This window comes from Hyperoodon ampullatus, assembly GCF_949752795.1.
Source record: "Hyperoodon ampullatus genome assembly, chromosome: 17".
NCBI classification, from domain to species: domain Eukaryota; kingdom Metazoa; phylum Chordata; class Mammalia; order Artiodactyla; family Ziphiidae; genus Hyperoodon; species Hyperoodon ampullatus.
This window is the reverse complement of record NC_136930.1, coordinates 4247521-4263280: the sequence shown is the minus strand read 5'-3', so window position 1 is coordinate 4263280 and position 15760 is coordinate 4247521. Positions and strand designations below refer to the sequence as shown.

General features: G+C 49.1%; 1 protein-coding gene across 1 annotated transcript in view; it reads right to left on the bottom strand.

The window, feature by feature from the left end:
* LYN (LYN proto-oncogene, Src family tyrosine kinase) overlaps positions 1–14620 on the bottom strand; it is a gene marked incomplete at its 5' end in the record, with an annotated part of 107093 nt that extends 92473 nt beyond the window's left edge. The window contains one exon of the mRNA XM_079722466.1: positions 14539–14620. The remainder of the gene's footprint in view (positions 1–14538) is intronic.
* Between the last annotated feature and the right edge of the window lie 1140 nt (positions 14621–15760).

Below are 15760 nucleotides of genomic sequence, written 5' to 3'. Positions count from 1 at the left end.
TCCAGGAAGATCCGACATGCCGCAGAGCAACTAAGCCCGTGCGCCACAAGTACTGAGCCTGCGCTCTAGAGCTCGCGTGAGCTAAAACTACTGAGCCTACGTGCCACAACTACTGAAGCCCGCGCGCCTAGAGCCCATGCTCTGCAACAAGAGAAGCCACCGCAATGAGAAGCCCGTTCACCGCAACGAAGAGTAGCCCCCGCTCGCCACAACTAGAGAAAGCCCGCGTGCAGCAACGAAGACCCAACACAGACATAAATAAATAGACAAACAAACAAATAAATAAAATTTAAAAAAAGAGAGACATTGGCTTTCCCTTCTGTGCCAAACTAACCACTCCTGGCTCCTTTTCTCCTTGAGCCTCAGACATCAGTCTCTGGTCTGAAGAAAGTGAGTTCAGTCTGGATCCTGAGGCTCATGATTATCTAGTGTTCAGTAAGTAAGACAGTCTAGACTGGGGGGCCTATAAGCCAGAAAGGTCCTTTAGCTCCCTGCAGAGCCCAGGCAGCATGGAAAAGTTAAGCCATCCTGGTGTGGTCCCTCCTTTGTCCATCGTTCATCCAAACATTCTTCCCCTTAGCAACACACGGTGCTTCTGAGCTTGGACAAACATTTCAAAATGCACTTAGGGCTCAAGTCCAAGTGCGCATCTAGGTTCAGACGACCACAGCCTTTGCAAAATCTTTTCAGTCATTTCCATATCGTTGCACAGAATAAGCTCCCTAAAGACTATGATGGCCAAAAAGTGATTACTTGGGCAAAAGGAAAAGCAAATAGGAAATGTTTGTTAGGCCTCTATTATGTTTCAAGTACATCCACATAAATAATCACAGATGAACTTCAAAAGACCTTCTGTTATGAGTCTTCACATGACACACGGCCACAGGGAGATGTCGAGAAGTCAAGTGACTTGCCCAAGATTATACCTCCAACTGTGAGAATTCATACCTGCGAAGGTGGAGCCAGGTCATGTGACCGGGTCTGCTGTCTGTCATCCCCCGTAGGACACTCCTCTCACAAAGAAGAGGAAGCACTGGCTCAAACGATCCCATTTCACTTGAGGCCTGTGAGAGCCCACAAGAGGCTATGGTCACGACTGTTCTCCAGGTGGGGAGCTGGGGCTCACAGACACTGCTCCCGCCAGGTAAACCTGGGGGTTAAGAGCAGTGCCATCACCCCCGGGCAGCAGGAGTGGGGTGGGGGGGCAGGCAGGGAGGCAGCAGAAGGCAGCAGGGCAAATGCCCACAGTTCACCCTCAGAATTTAAAACTCCGCTTCCCAGTATTCCCTCCCTAATAACTTCCATCCAGGCTTAATAACACTGCCCTTTACTACCATCTTGGAAGATGCTGCTGGAGAGGACCTTTGTTTATTTTTTTAAGTAGAAGAGCTAAAACAGAATAACTACTACGAGTATCCTGCTCCTGAGGCATCTCACGGTAACCGTGGAGCAACAGTTACACAAGCTGCTAGACTGTTACCGACACACACCTCACCATCTCCAGCAGATGGGTAAGGAAGCCGGCTAAACTGTTTCCCCACCTTTTCTTTTTCTATTCTCAGCTGAGGAATGCACTTCTTCACTGGGAACCTGCCCTGCTCTGGCCAGTCCCCTTGCTAATCCGCCCCTCCCCCATCCCCAGCTTCCCTCCCGGATCCAATCTTCTGGATCATCCAACGGTGAAAACGCAGACAGCAAGCATCAGCAACTGTGGCCAGAGGAAGATGAACCTGGGGCTGGAACTGCAGGCAGTCAAACCATGGGCTCAGTGACCCCCCCCGGGGTGGGGTCATTCCCAGCCTTGGCCTCTGGACCACAACTGTGACTTCTTCGCAGGAAGATGGGCATGTCCGTACTCTGCTGCCTGTGTGCGTTCTTCATATTTCATATGAAATAGAAAGTTATACTCCTTGTCCTCCTTTAACAAATATTTTAACTTCCTGAGCATATTGGAACAATTCGACCATGCAGAATAATGGATGGGAGGGCAAGTCAAATGCATGCATATTTATGACCAGCAAGTATCCAAGAAATGTTTTCTGAATCATGAATAGATGAAGCATTACCTCATGGGCTAATGCATTCCGCAGGTCAAACGACAGCGCTCTCTCACCCCCAACAAAAATAAATGTCAAAACTACGAGAAGCAGAACAAACAGTCAGTCATAAGGGTACTGTGTTTCTTCACATCAAAAAAGAGAGTCCCATTTTATGAAGACCATCATAACTGAATTCACAAAGCCAGTTGGTACTTTTCAATGTCTGTGTGCGCACTGGCTCTGTGTCACACAGCAGGATGTTTGATTACTTGTGGGTCACTGGAAACCACCCTTATCACACCCACGTTTCTAAATTTGCATTTATACATTTATACATTTACTGAGCTATGCAGAGATGGGTAGAAAAACAAGCTATGTATGGCGAGCGCCATCTAATTTTACTAACTAATGGTTGAATAAACAGGTATGTAAATAAGCCTCGATCACACCCAGTGTGAGAATTTTAGCAACTGAATAGCCAGGGTATAAAACCAGACCAGGACTTGTCCTCCTCCCACTGAACTGCAGTCATTCAACCCAGAGATGCCGATGCCAGCCAAACCCACAGCTTGAAAAGCTGTTCATCTGCCAAACCAAATGGCTTTGTGCTGCTTTTCAATTTCTAACACTTTATTGTGAAAAAGCCAACACAGGAAACTCAACTAAAACTTGACGCAGGAATGTAGATGCCTTTGAGGAGAGAGAGTGAGGGGAGGTGCAACCGGAGATGCTGTGTGTGAGCATCGTTCGGCTTCTCCATCTGGGGGACATTACATGAGGGTTTGCTTGGAGCTAGGCTTACCTCTGTGTTTGTATTTTGCTACATGTACATTACACTTAAATTAAAAGAAAAAAACCACCTCTACATTGGGAAAGCGTAAAAAAAAATCCTCCTCTTCGCACCTATGAAGAAGAACTCCATTAGAAATATTCTTTCCTATTATGTGATTTAGAATTGGGGGTCCGTGGCTAGAAATAATGGAATTAGCGAATCAGAAAGCACCTTTCAGAGCCATCTAGTTCACCTTTTCTGAAAGGTCCTGCAAGAGAGTCGCTTAGCCTGTGCTTACAAACGTCTGACTTGTAACGGAGAAGGACCACTTCACACCCCAGCTGGGTCCCCTGCTGGCAGCTCTGATTGTTAGAAAGCTCCTCCTTACTCTCCAATCCCGATCCCTGCCTTGGTAAAATTCTCCATTATAAACTCACACCGCAGCCATTACAAAATCTTGTCAGCCATCAATCCACATGGCCCTGGATTAATGCAGAGTTAAGAGACCCTTGTCATGAAGAGTGAAGTAAGTCAGAAAGAGAAAAACAAATACCGTATGCTAACACATACATATGGAATCTAAAAAAAAAAAAAAAAGAAAAAAAAAGAAAATGGTCAGAAGAACCTAGGGGCAAGACGGGAATAAAGATGCAGACCTACTAGAGAATGGACTTGAGGATACGGGGAGGGGGAAGGGTAAGCTGTGACAAAGTGAGAGAGTGGCGTGGACATATATACACTACCAAACGTAAAACAGATGGCTAGTGGGAAGCAGCTGCATAGCACGAGAGATCAGCTTGGTGCTTTGTGACCACCTAGAGGGGTGGGATAGGGAGGATAGGAGGGAGGGAGATGCAAGAGGGAGGAGATGTGGGGACGTATGTGTATGTATGGCTGATTCACTTTGTTATAAAGCAGAAACTGACACACCATTGTAAGGCAATTATACTCTAATAAAGATGTTTAAAAAAAAAAAAAAAAAAGAGTTAAGAGACCCTGTCCCCTTCCCCGCGAACAACTGAGCACCAGTCAGCTAGCTAGGTGCCCCAGTCAGAATAAGGGCAACTCAGCAAACTCAATGAAATGTCCTCCAGACCACCCTCATCTACTTGTACACATTTCTGCTTATCGAGCAACTTCTTAAAACTCATTTTTTAAATTGCGATAAAATACACATAACGAAATTTATATCTTAACCATCTTTAAGTGTACAATTAAGTACATTCATAACCTCATGCAACCATCACCATCCATCTCCAGAACTCTTTTCATCTTGCAGCACTGAAATTCCAGACCCATCAAACAACAACTACCATTCCCCTTCCCCCAGCCCCTGGCAACCACCATTCTACTTCCTGTCTCTATGAATTTGATTTCTCTAAGTACCTCATATGGATGGAATCATACAATATTTGGCCTTTTATTTCTCTTAACATACTGTTCTCAAGGTTCATCCGTATTGTAGCTTGTGTCAGAATCTCCTTCCTTTTCAAGGCTGAATGATATTCTCTTACATGTATAGACCACATTTTGTTTATCCGTTCATCTGTTGATGGATACTTGAGTTAGCTATTGTGAATAATGCTGCTATGAACATGGGTGTACAAATATCTCTTCAGGACCCCACTTTCAATTTTGGGGGGTCTATACGCAGAAGTGGAATTGCTGAATCAAAAGGAAATTCTGTGTTTCATTTTGGGAGGAACTGCCAGACTGTTTTCCACAGCCTCTGCACCATTTTATTAATCCCACCAGCACTGCAGAAGGGCTCCAATTTCTCCGCAGCTTCACCAACATTTGTTATTTTCTGGGTTTTGTTTCTGTGTTTGGTTTTCTGGTTAATTCCATATTCTCCCTATCCTGTGCTCTAACCACTTACACACTGCCCTCCTTCTTACCAGAACTACTTGTTTCTGTGCACTGATTCAGATGCCCAGGGATTTCCCGAGCGAGGTGATGGTTACACCCATGACCACAGCAAGTTAGTTTGTCAGCCTCTGGTGTGTGAACAGCCCAGAGAGAATAGAGCACGATCAACTCTTTAGGACAGGAAGTTCACACTTCTTAAGGTTTATACCCACCACAATGACTAACACACAGTACTCAATAAATATACATTTCAAAAATCCATTGTGACGACAGAAGCCCAGTTATCAGCATTAATGCCACACCGGTCTGTGTGACTAGGAGAAACAAGGGCAGACGACCACCTACTGTGTGCATCACAAATTAGGAATCAGGATAACCTATACTATCTTCCTTCCAATTTCCTGACTTTCACATAAGGCTTTTTCTTTCTTTATCCTTTATCCATGTCTCACTTCCCTTCTCTCCTCCCTCCCCCACTCCTTTTCTGTTTGTATCTTAGGACCATCTATGGAGCATTATTTTTTTTTTTTACTGATTACCATCCAACCCAAAGTACACCATTCAAGAACCAATCACTTGCAGGAATAAGAGGCTTTGATCAATCAGGGCCACCGTGTAGATGGGGATGCAGAAAACGTCTGCAGAAACTTCAGTGGAGAAGATGGTCCTGATGTGATCTGGGTTCTGTTGGGAAGACAGGCAGAGTAATAGTGCTGGGTGGACAGGCCAACAGTCATGGCCCTACATATCCTGTACTTACAGCCACAGTGGATGGATATTCAGTCAATCTGACAGTGGCTGGCTTCAACTGTGCAAATACAGTGCAGAACTAGAACTGACAAGCAGAAACTATGGAAATAAAACACTGTAGCATGAGAGAAAAGCTTTCTAATATCCACAGTTGGACAAAAATGAAATGGGCTGCTTTGGGCAACAGGAATATCCCTGTCACAGTGCTTTTCACAATGTGACCTCCTGACCTGCATTAGAATCACCTGGGACAGACCCTAACTTTTTTTTTTTTTTTTTTTTTTTTTTTTTGCAGTACGCGGGCCTCTCACTGTTGTGGCCTCTCCCGTTGCGGAGCACAGGCTCCGGACGCACAGGCTCAGCAGCCATGGCTCATGGGCCCAGCCGCTCTGTGGCATGTGGGATCTTCCTGGACCGGGGCACGAACCCGCGTCCCCTCCATCAGCAGGCGGACTCTCAACCACTGCGCCACCAGGGAAGCCCAGACCCTAACTTTTGAGACCCAGTGTTCAAGGGAAAGTGACTATGTATGAGACACACTGACAAAATCTCTTCCTTCTCTCAGAGTCTGTGCTTCTCATGCTTGATACTAAGGTAGATGGGTGATGTCAAGAGCCCGGTGGTTGACACTTGACGCCAGGGGCAACACGTCATTTGTTAAATTGGGCTGTACTGGGCTGCCTTAGTTGAAGACATCAACTACAGCAATAAGGTAACATTTGAGTCATTTACCAAAACGACCAGAAATTTTTTTTCTACTAGACTCTTGAAAAGTTATCCACTGGTAAAGGAATTTATGGCAAATGACAATTAAATCCTCATTTAGTGGTTATCTTCATTTATTTAAAGCTTTTAAAATAACTGAAAACCATAAAGTAAAATATACGCAGGCAGTTATGAAATTCAACTTGTTGAATTTTCTTTTTTAAATAGATTTGGCATCGTTAACTTTGAAACAACTGGAAAAGTCAATGCCGTCCAGTGAGACAAAAACTAACTCTTTCGGTGCATGTTTGATTATCCTGATGACCATAAACTGTATATCAGAAATTTCTTTGAAGCCGGGGCTGCATCCACTACCCTCATGTCACTCCTCAGATTATGAAGTCTCTTGTTCTTTCAGGATGCCTCCCTTTAAAGCCCCCGACTGGTGAATTCCTTCTCCCCCTATCCTACACAGCTCAAGCGTTGTCCCCTCACTGTCACCAAGAGCCCTGTCCTTCTGTTTGCAGCGCACTCTGTACATACACGTCTAGGGCAGCACTGAGCAGACTCTGAAAACCACATTTATGCCCCCATGTCCCACTTCTGAGGGCATCTTTTTTTTTTTTTTTGAGGTACGCGGGCCTCTCACTGTTGTGGCCTCTCCCGTTGCGGAGCACAGGCTCCGGACGCACAGGCTCAGCAGCCATGGCTCACAGGCCCAGATGCTCCGCGGCATGTGGGATCTTCCCAGACCGGGGCACGAACCCGCGTCCCCTGCGTCGGCAGGCGGACTCTCAACCACTGTGCCACCAGAGAAGCCCCTGAGGGCATCTTTGAATGCAGAGGCCTTCCTGCTCACCCCTGTAGCCTCACGGCAATTCCTGGTACCTCAGGCAGATCAGAAGTTCAGCTGACCCATGACAGCGGAGTCTCCAGCCCAGGGCAAACACTGTGCTGGGAAGGATGGCCTATGACAGACTCCCCCGCTAGACTCTGAACTTTACAGACGCTGAGACAGCGTCTAAGCCTTGTACTATTATGTGCCAGCTGTGTACCAGAAACAGTGTCAGAGATTACGGATTCACTCTGCTAATCCCTACCACACACCTGAGAAGCAGGTGTGGTACTGTTATCATCATTTTATAAATGAAGAAATGGTGAGAATAAGTCACAAGTGCTGGAGCGCAGACTGGGCTCAGGTTTGTCTAACTTGGAAGTCCGTCTTCTTTCCACCATATGACACACCATCTTTTCTCAAGGTTAACATGAATAATCCCTCGTAGGCACTGAATACATCAGCTATTCAACATGCCACGTCTGATTATGCAAGGGCGTTCTTCGCATAATTGCCAAGTTATGCCATTTTGTCCAACCGTCGCCATTCCTAACTATGGTGATGCTTTTAATACACTAATTTGTACGTGGGAAGAACAATGCTACAACCGAGCTGCCGCCGTACAATAAATAGTCTCCATTTAAATCAAATGGAAAATACCGATAACCCCACAGAAACTTAGACCTCAACTCCAAACTTATTTCTTCAGCAGTGGTGCCTCATCAGGAAGATTCAGATAAATGTCCGGGCAAGCTCACCACCATCTGGGACAGTCATCAAGTTCCTACTCGCTACTGACTACAAATGATGTAGTCTGATGTCACGTAACGTAGCAATAAATGTTACTTTCTGGCCCCAGATTAACCTCTGTGGAAGTCCCCGTTCCTCTCCCGGGTTAATCATCCTCCTATTCAGAGCACACAATGAGTGTCTCTGTGTCTCTTCATTGTTTGGCGACATCACCAATACTTTATTATGGAAGAATCTAGGCAAGTGGATTGTGATGGGAAAAAAATGGCTGCCCCCCAAAAGGCTCCGCCATTCACCTCCGTCTACACAGTGCAATCCAACACTGAGTCCTGGGGACAAGGGTCCTCGGCGCCTGCGCGAACAGCCCCACCCCTGCCTGGCCGCCCAGTGATGCTGCACGAACCAGTCTCTTCTCCCCTGGACCCCCGCGGCTCCTTCTCCCCCGCGGGGTTTCCTCCTGATGCTGGGCCTGACTCATGGTAGGTTCTCAAGAAACTCAGCCCTAAATGTAAGTAAATATAAGTGGACGCTTCTTTAGGAAAATATCCTGTCTGCTTACAACGTTTGCAACGCATGAGCTCCCCAAGGGTCGGGTCCGCCTGCAATGATATCCACACAGCCATCATAAGGGCTACTTTTGCCCTAAAGTTTCCTGGTCGCTCCAACTTCCTTCTGCCGCCACGCTGGCTTATTACACGTCATCGCCCATTACACCGCTGTCCTAAAACCATATAAGTCATGCTCTTTGTAACAAAATAGAGATCTACAAAAAAGAAAAATCAGCGTTTGCCCATCACCCAGAAATAATCAGTACTGAAAACTTTAGTATAAAACAATTACTGACGTGCATAGCTTATAATTATGCATCACACAGAAATATTTTAGTTCAGAAATGGTCATATACATTACGTCTCAGCTTGTGTTCAGCTTTTTAAAAGCATCTTTCATATCGGTAAGTATAATTTAATTGTATGTTTAAAGACATTTGCAAGGTATACCATTCCTTGTATGGACGTATCTTAATTTATGTTTGTGTAATAAACTCCCTTACAGGACTGGAGCTTGTGGAATTGCCGGGACCACCTCTGTGCATTTTATTTTACTTATTTATTTATTTTTGGCCACCCCACTTGCGGGATCCTAGCTCCCCAACCAGGGATTGAACCCGGGCCCCAGCAGTGAAAGCCGAGCCCTAACCACTGGACCGCCGGGGAAGTCCCATCTCTGTACATTTTAAACCCTGCTCCATCTCACCAAGCTGGCCTCAGAGGGCTGCCTGGGGTCAGACTCCCCCAACAAGCTGGGACGAGGGGCTTTTCACCAAATGTTCTTTCTTTTCTTTTTCTTTTTTTTGGCATACAGATGGATGCGCATTGGGGCCCAAGGTAAAGTATGATGTTTCTTGCTACGCATCAAGGTTAAGAAGTCTGAAAGTCACTGATCTATCCCACATGTTTAACAAGAGACTATAGCTTGAGTAATTTTAAAAATAGCACCGAACACTGTAGTTAGGATTAAGAAATTAGTATAATGCCTGAACATTAAAAGATTTCAAAACGTCCACTCAGAGTTCTGTAACAGTTTCCATGATGCAGTTTCAAAACGTCCATCTTTCTGTGGCTGAAAACTCCAGCATGGCCGCCGCGGGTTCTGCCCGAAGGGGCTCCACCCTGAGGGCCAGGCTCATTCTTTTCCTCCCTCCCCTCCCCTCCCCACCCCAAGGACAAACTGAAAAGGAATAGAGCAGAAGGTGGTAGAAAGAGCCCGAACCCGCAAGCAAAAGCAGCGCGGGGTGGTGCCGAAGGCCAGGGCACCGCTTCCGGCCGGCCTCCGCCTCCCGCGGCACTTCTGCTCTCCGCGCCGCAGCTTCCCCGTGGAAAGCAGAAGTGGGCCTCCCTCTCCAGACGGCCTCTCTGGACCAGCTTCCCCACCGCCCCCGCGCCTCCCCGCCCCCGGGGGTTAACATCCACCGGGCGACCGGAGCCACCCCCGAAGGCTCGAGCCCGGGGCGGGGGGTGGGGGCGCCCCTGACCCGGCTGGAGGCGGAACGCGTCCACACCCATCTCGCCCGCCTCACCGTGGACGCTCACCAGCGCCGAAGAGTCACTACGGCTCCGGGCCCGTGCACGACACGGCGGAGACATGCTGGGCCCACAGAGAGACGGCGGAGAACCGGCGAGAGGGGACGAAGGGCTTCCAACCAGCAAGGCTCGGGGTCAGTAGAGAGAGTGCACTTAGGCGCTCACAGAAACGGGGGCGTGTGCGCAGGCCCAGCAGTACCTGACTTTGTCTCGAGTGTGAACTGTGAAACGGAAATGAGACACCCTTAAAGACCCCCTGGGCCTCATGATGAAGACTTCTTCCCTGTGTCCTACAACTAACTCACCAAGAGCAGACAGAGCTCCCAGCCTTGAGAAACGCCCACTCCGATGGACTCTTATTAATGTATCCCGGTTCGTAGTCATTGTATGGAACATCACTTATACATCTCAGCGTGATGAAGAATGAACACAGTTACACCGAGATCAACCAATAACGGTCACCTCCTATCAACTCATGACTTGAAGGCTCTGTAGAATAGTGGGGAAAGAGTTGAAGAGGGGAGTTAAGAGAAGAGAGACTGGAAGTACGCTGAGGTTAATAAAATGCAAATAAAGCACAGTGAAATAACCAAGACTTTGGAGGAGTTCTTTACAAATGGAAACTATATCTTGATTATAAATACAACTTTCACGAAATAGCTTGGCAGCAAATAAGAAATGTTGATGCTTCGTCAGTACTAAGGGAAAGTAAAGTTCAGGACAAGATTGAAGAGGAAGCCCAAGAATTAAGAACCAAGGCTGTTAACAGGCCCCTGCAACCTGTTAGCATGGATGAGCCTTTTAAACACGTCGTCCCCAGTAATTCCTGAAACTTGCTGTTCTAAATTACAAGGGAACCCTTCCAGCTAACGGAAGCCAAGGATATCTAAAATAAGGTTCAAGTCTTTAAACTGGCCTGTTCCAAAAATTCGAATCCCTCAATGGGCAGATTTCCCTACTATTTTCTGCACTTGGGCTTCTCCCCCAAATGGGAACTTACTCAAAATAAATGTCAGAAATGATGAGAGAGTGAACTCAAAGTTTCACAACTTAAGTGTCAGGAAAGCAGACAGCTGTAAGAAACCTTTCAGTACTTCTGACCAACTTCCTCTTCCCTGTCCGGCTCTTCATCAATCTTAAAAGACGGGAGGGGATGTCTATCTAGTGTAGCAGCATGGGCGCAGGACGAGCCTTGTTTGTAGCAGGTAGCCCGGAAACGGGCAGCGTGTCTCCATGCGCCTCCCGCGGGCCCTCTCTCCTTACTTTATGCTTTGCCCTCGAGTTACAACTCTCCCTATTATAACAACCACACAAGGCGGCTCGTAGGGTTTATAAAGAGGCTGAAGGGAATCCCTTTACAAAGTATTACTTGGGTACTTCTATAGTGACCAGTAAGCACTGGAGAGCCCCCCAGGCAGTCACTAGAGCTGCTCTGACAGCAGCCAGGATAGGTGTCACCTAGGCAGCTATCAGAGCTCCCCCAGCCCCAAGCAGGAAGCCGAGCTGAAAGGCACAGGAACTCAGCTCCCCAGTACAGCCTAAGTACCCTGCGTGCCGGTACACCTGCTCATCTGCCCAGACAGCCCCCTAGTTCAGACAATTTCCAAGTGATAGAAGAAAATTACCTTGTGATTCTGTCTTCAACATGTTTATTAAATGATAAGTTAATTTCTTTACTTCTAAGTAGTTGAGTACCTACTACAGGTCCAAAGGCAGAAAAGGGGGAAAACTCTAGAGTTGGAGCCAGAAAACATACCTACTATGCCCAGCGATGCCACTTAACCAGGCTTGTGACCTTGGATATGCCTAAACTCTTTTTTTTTTTTTTTTTTGGGTATCTGTCCCTGCCTACCCTCGGGGGTCATGAGAGGTTCAAATGAAATCACAGTTCAGAAGGCTTCAGAGCCCTGGATAAGCAAAAGGTATCAGCACCATCATTGCCAGAAAGAGCCCAGGAAAGGTCCGAGGCTGTCTCTGCCATCAGTGTGTCATTGATCAATGCCCCAACTAATGACTGATGACCTTTCAATGTCAACACTGTCCATGCCTGAGGACACAGAGGTCATTGAGATCAGCAGTGTGAGTGGGCTGTAACAGTGTTCCATGATGGGGACATATATTCCTATTTATACAGATTTTAAATTAATATGGGTTTGTTTATGGATAATATGGTCCCACATTTTTGTGTTTTTTTAAATAAATTTATTTATTTTTATTTTTGGCTGTGTTGGGTCTTCGTTGCTGTGCACGGGCTTTCTCTGGTTGCTGTGAGCGGGGTCTACTCTTTGTTGCGGTGCGCGGGCTTCTCATTGCAGTGGCTTCTCTTGTTGCGGAGCATGGGCTCTAGGCGCGTGGGCTTCAGTAGTTGTGGCTCGCGGGCTCTAGAGCGCAGGCTCAGTAGTGGCGCACGGGCTTAGTTGCTCTGCGGCATGTGGGATCTTCCCGGGCCAGGGTTCGAACCCGTGTCCCTTGCATTGGCAGGCGGATTCTTAACCACTGCACCACCAGGAAAGCGCGATAACATGGTTTAATGTTGTAAGTTACAGGTCCATATATTCATTTGAACCAGCTAGCATCTCAAATGTTTCAGTGGTTTATTTTTGAATACAAATATAATGGAACTAAAAGGCTTTGGAAGTCATTGAATTACAACCCCACTGGATCACTTTTCTGCTAAGAGAATGCCATGGGTGGGGATGGGACACAGATATCACAAGTTCTCTACAAAAGTGTCCAATACCGATGATTGTAAGATAAAGTGCATCTTTTTGGGCAACATCTTACCCAGATGTAGTCTTTGCAGGCTATCTCTTACCACTCCAAATCAAGACTTCTCTCCCAGTGATACACCACAGAAACCAGTCCTGAGTGGAAATACCCACTTAGAACACTAGCGCTGGGGTAACTTGACAGTCAAAAAAGTTCCTCAAATCCCCATTTTAGAATCCAGGACAGAGAGGACCAGTGAGCTACAGATGCCTTAGGGGCCAGCCTGTTCTTCGGCCTTGCACAAGGCCAGGCTCGGAGCAGACTTTCCTTCCTTCTTCCAAGCAATCTCGACCACGTGACAGGCACCAGTGCTAGCATTTTGGACAAGACTGACAAAGCTTTTTTCACAGAGATTTCACTGTAGTGGTGAATGCAGACTACACACATATGGGCAAATCATAATATAACTCTAGTTACTGCTGTGAAGGAAATACTGGCGGAATAAGTGGCCCAAGTAATTGATCCCAAATCACAGCTGTGATAAATGGTGGAAGAGACCCAAACTCGGGTTTCCTGGCTTCTTTACGTCAGCTGCCCTCTGTTCTTCACTCAGGAAGAGGGTTTTCCCATTCTGCATCCAAAGAGGCCCAGCCGATATATGTATACATATAGCTGATTCACTTTGCTGTACAGCAGAAACTAACACACCATTGTAAAGCGATTATACTCCAATAAAGATGTAAAAAACCAAAACAAAAAACAAAGAGGCCCAGTCACCAAAAGCCCCTTGTGATCAAATTAAATTTCTTCAAGCCTCAAAACGGTTTGACTTCCTTACTTCCAAATGAGAACCAAGAGCTACCTGAATCCTATCCTTTTCCAGCAGAGCTTACCTTATCAGGACGTACTTATGAGTACTCAGTAAGCTCCCGTATTCTCTCAGCGCATATTCCCCTCCGCACAGCTTTAGATGGTGCTGGCCAGAGAGAACGCTCCTGCCCTCCTGAACCCTACAGCCGGCTGCGGGGTAGCCAAGAAATCAAAAGCAAGTCAAACCTCCTCATTGGCTAGTTCTTAGGGTGAGTCAGACTCTGGGGTGCTGCCTTGGGACAGCACGTCTCCGGTGTATTTATTCTGCCGATTTATTAGTAAGGTCAGGTGGCTAAATCTGACAAGCAGGTTTGGGTGTAAAAACCATCAGATTGCAAAGAACCAGGGAGCCTCGCTGTTATGGACAAAATTATTCGCAATAATAACAGCACCGTTTATGGAATGTCTAGTATGTGCTTTACGTGCAAAACATAGTTCAGAAGGTAGGTATGTTCTCCTAAAGATGAGGAAACCCAAACCGAGAATTTCAATAACAGGCCCAAGTTCACACTCAGCCTGGGAACTGCGAAACCCGGGTTGAACTCGAGTTTCTGAGACGGCAAAGAAGTTGGGGTAATTCAGACACTCAGACACACACACACACACACACACACACACACACACACGCCGGAGATAACGCAGTAAAGTGAGAACTGACGTTCACACCCTTCCCCCAAGGCGAAGGAAAGGCAACCCCTGAATTCTTAAAATAACTCTCGCTTCCTCTCGGCCGCCGGGGGCTCGGGACCGCCGGCCCGCAGGCCGGGAGGCGCCGGGCTCCGCGGGAGGGTGCGCACCGCCCCCGCTGCCGCGCCCGGACGTCACGCTCCCGACGGGCCACCGGGGAGGGTGGCCGCCCGTCGGCCTCGGAGGGCGCCCGGGCCGGGCCGCATCGCTCACCTCGGGGACCCGGGGCCCGGAGGGGACGCCGGACCGTGCCAGCGAGGAGTCCCCGCGGGACCTCCGCCGCGCTTCCCCGCCGCGCAGGGAGCGGCCCGCGCGGGGACAGCATCCGGCCCTCGGGGCGGAGCCTTAGAGACCCGCGGTGCGCCCGCCCCCGCCCGCAGCCCGCGCCCCGCCCCTGCGCGCCGGGCCGAGAGACACCTGCGGAGCCGCCCGCCCCGGCCCCCCGCCCCCCGGCTCCCGCCCGCGGCTCACCAGCTCCGGGTGCGAGTCGCGCGGCGGCGGCGGCGGCACTCCACGGTGGCCGGGGGTCCGAGCGGGGGCCGCGACGGGGCGGGGCGGGGGGCGCGCAGCTCGGGGTGCGGGCTCGGGCCCGCGGTGGCGCGGCCGCCCCGCCTGCCGCGGGCTGGAGGCTGCGGCGCGTCCGGCCCCGAGGCGCCACGGCCGGGAGTGAGCGGCGGCGGCCCGGAGCGGCGGCGGAGGAACTGGCCGTCGCCGAGCTCGGCCGGGAGGTCCCAGCTACTTCCTGGTGCTCGGATTTGCATACCGCGCCTGGGGGGCGGGGAAGTGACCGTTTGGCCCCTGCCCAAGGTTTGGGGCTTTGGCGTGGCCTTCGCGCCGAGCTTTGAAGGCAAAGAAACCTGCGTCCCAGCCCGCAGCTCCGGAGCGTGGAGCCGCCCCGGGCCCGACCTCCTCCGGCGGAGGCGGACAGAAGGATCTTCCAGGAGACCCTGGCACGTCCTGGCACAGCGACGGAACCCCTCGCGTCTCCTTTCCTTCCCTTCCAACCTACTCCCTAGAGTGTTAGGAAGCGGGGCGCCCCTGGCAGCAGAGGGGCGCGGTCTGCTCCCCCAACATTTGGAGTTCTCTACAGAGAGGATGCTCAGGGTCTCCTTGAGTTCTTAACCAGTAGAGTCGCTCCTTGAGGGTGTACACGGGGGTGTTCAGGGCGTTGATAGGGGTGGGGGTGGTCGTGGACTTAAATGGCCTGACGGTTCCTCAGTTCCTCAAAACTTCTATCTCCTCCCGGAAAAATGGAGACAGGGTACTGGGAGCACGTAAAGGGCTCGCCCTGTGCCTGGCACACCTTCATCCCCGCGTGTAGCACGGTGCTTAGCGCACAGCAGGTGCCTGACCGTTGTTTGTTGAAAGAATGACTGCATCTTCAAGCTCACGGTCCAACTCAGTAAATGCCACGTACAGACCCAAGGTAGATGATCAGTCTTGTTTTAAGCAAGATTCCGCTCGCTGGGATCTCAGCATTGCACTGCAGTGTAGCATTTACGAGGAAATAAACAGCTCCCTGTAGGAGATTTGGACTTTGTGTTAATAATAGCAGACACCTACATAGGGCCTATTGGGTGCCAGACACGGCCCCAAGCTCGTGAGACCGATGACCTTTTATTAACAATGCTCTTGAGAGGCTGGCCCACCTGGGGCTACAGCCATAGTCCAGCGGTCCAGCCTGCCGTCTTAC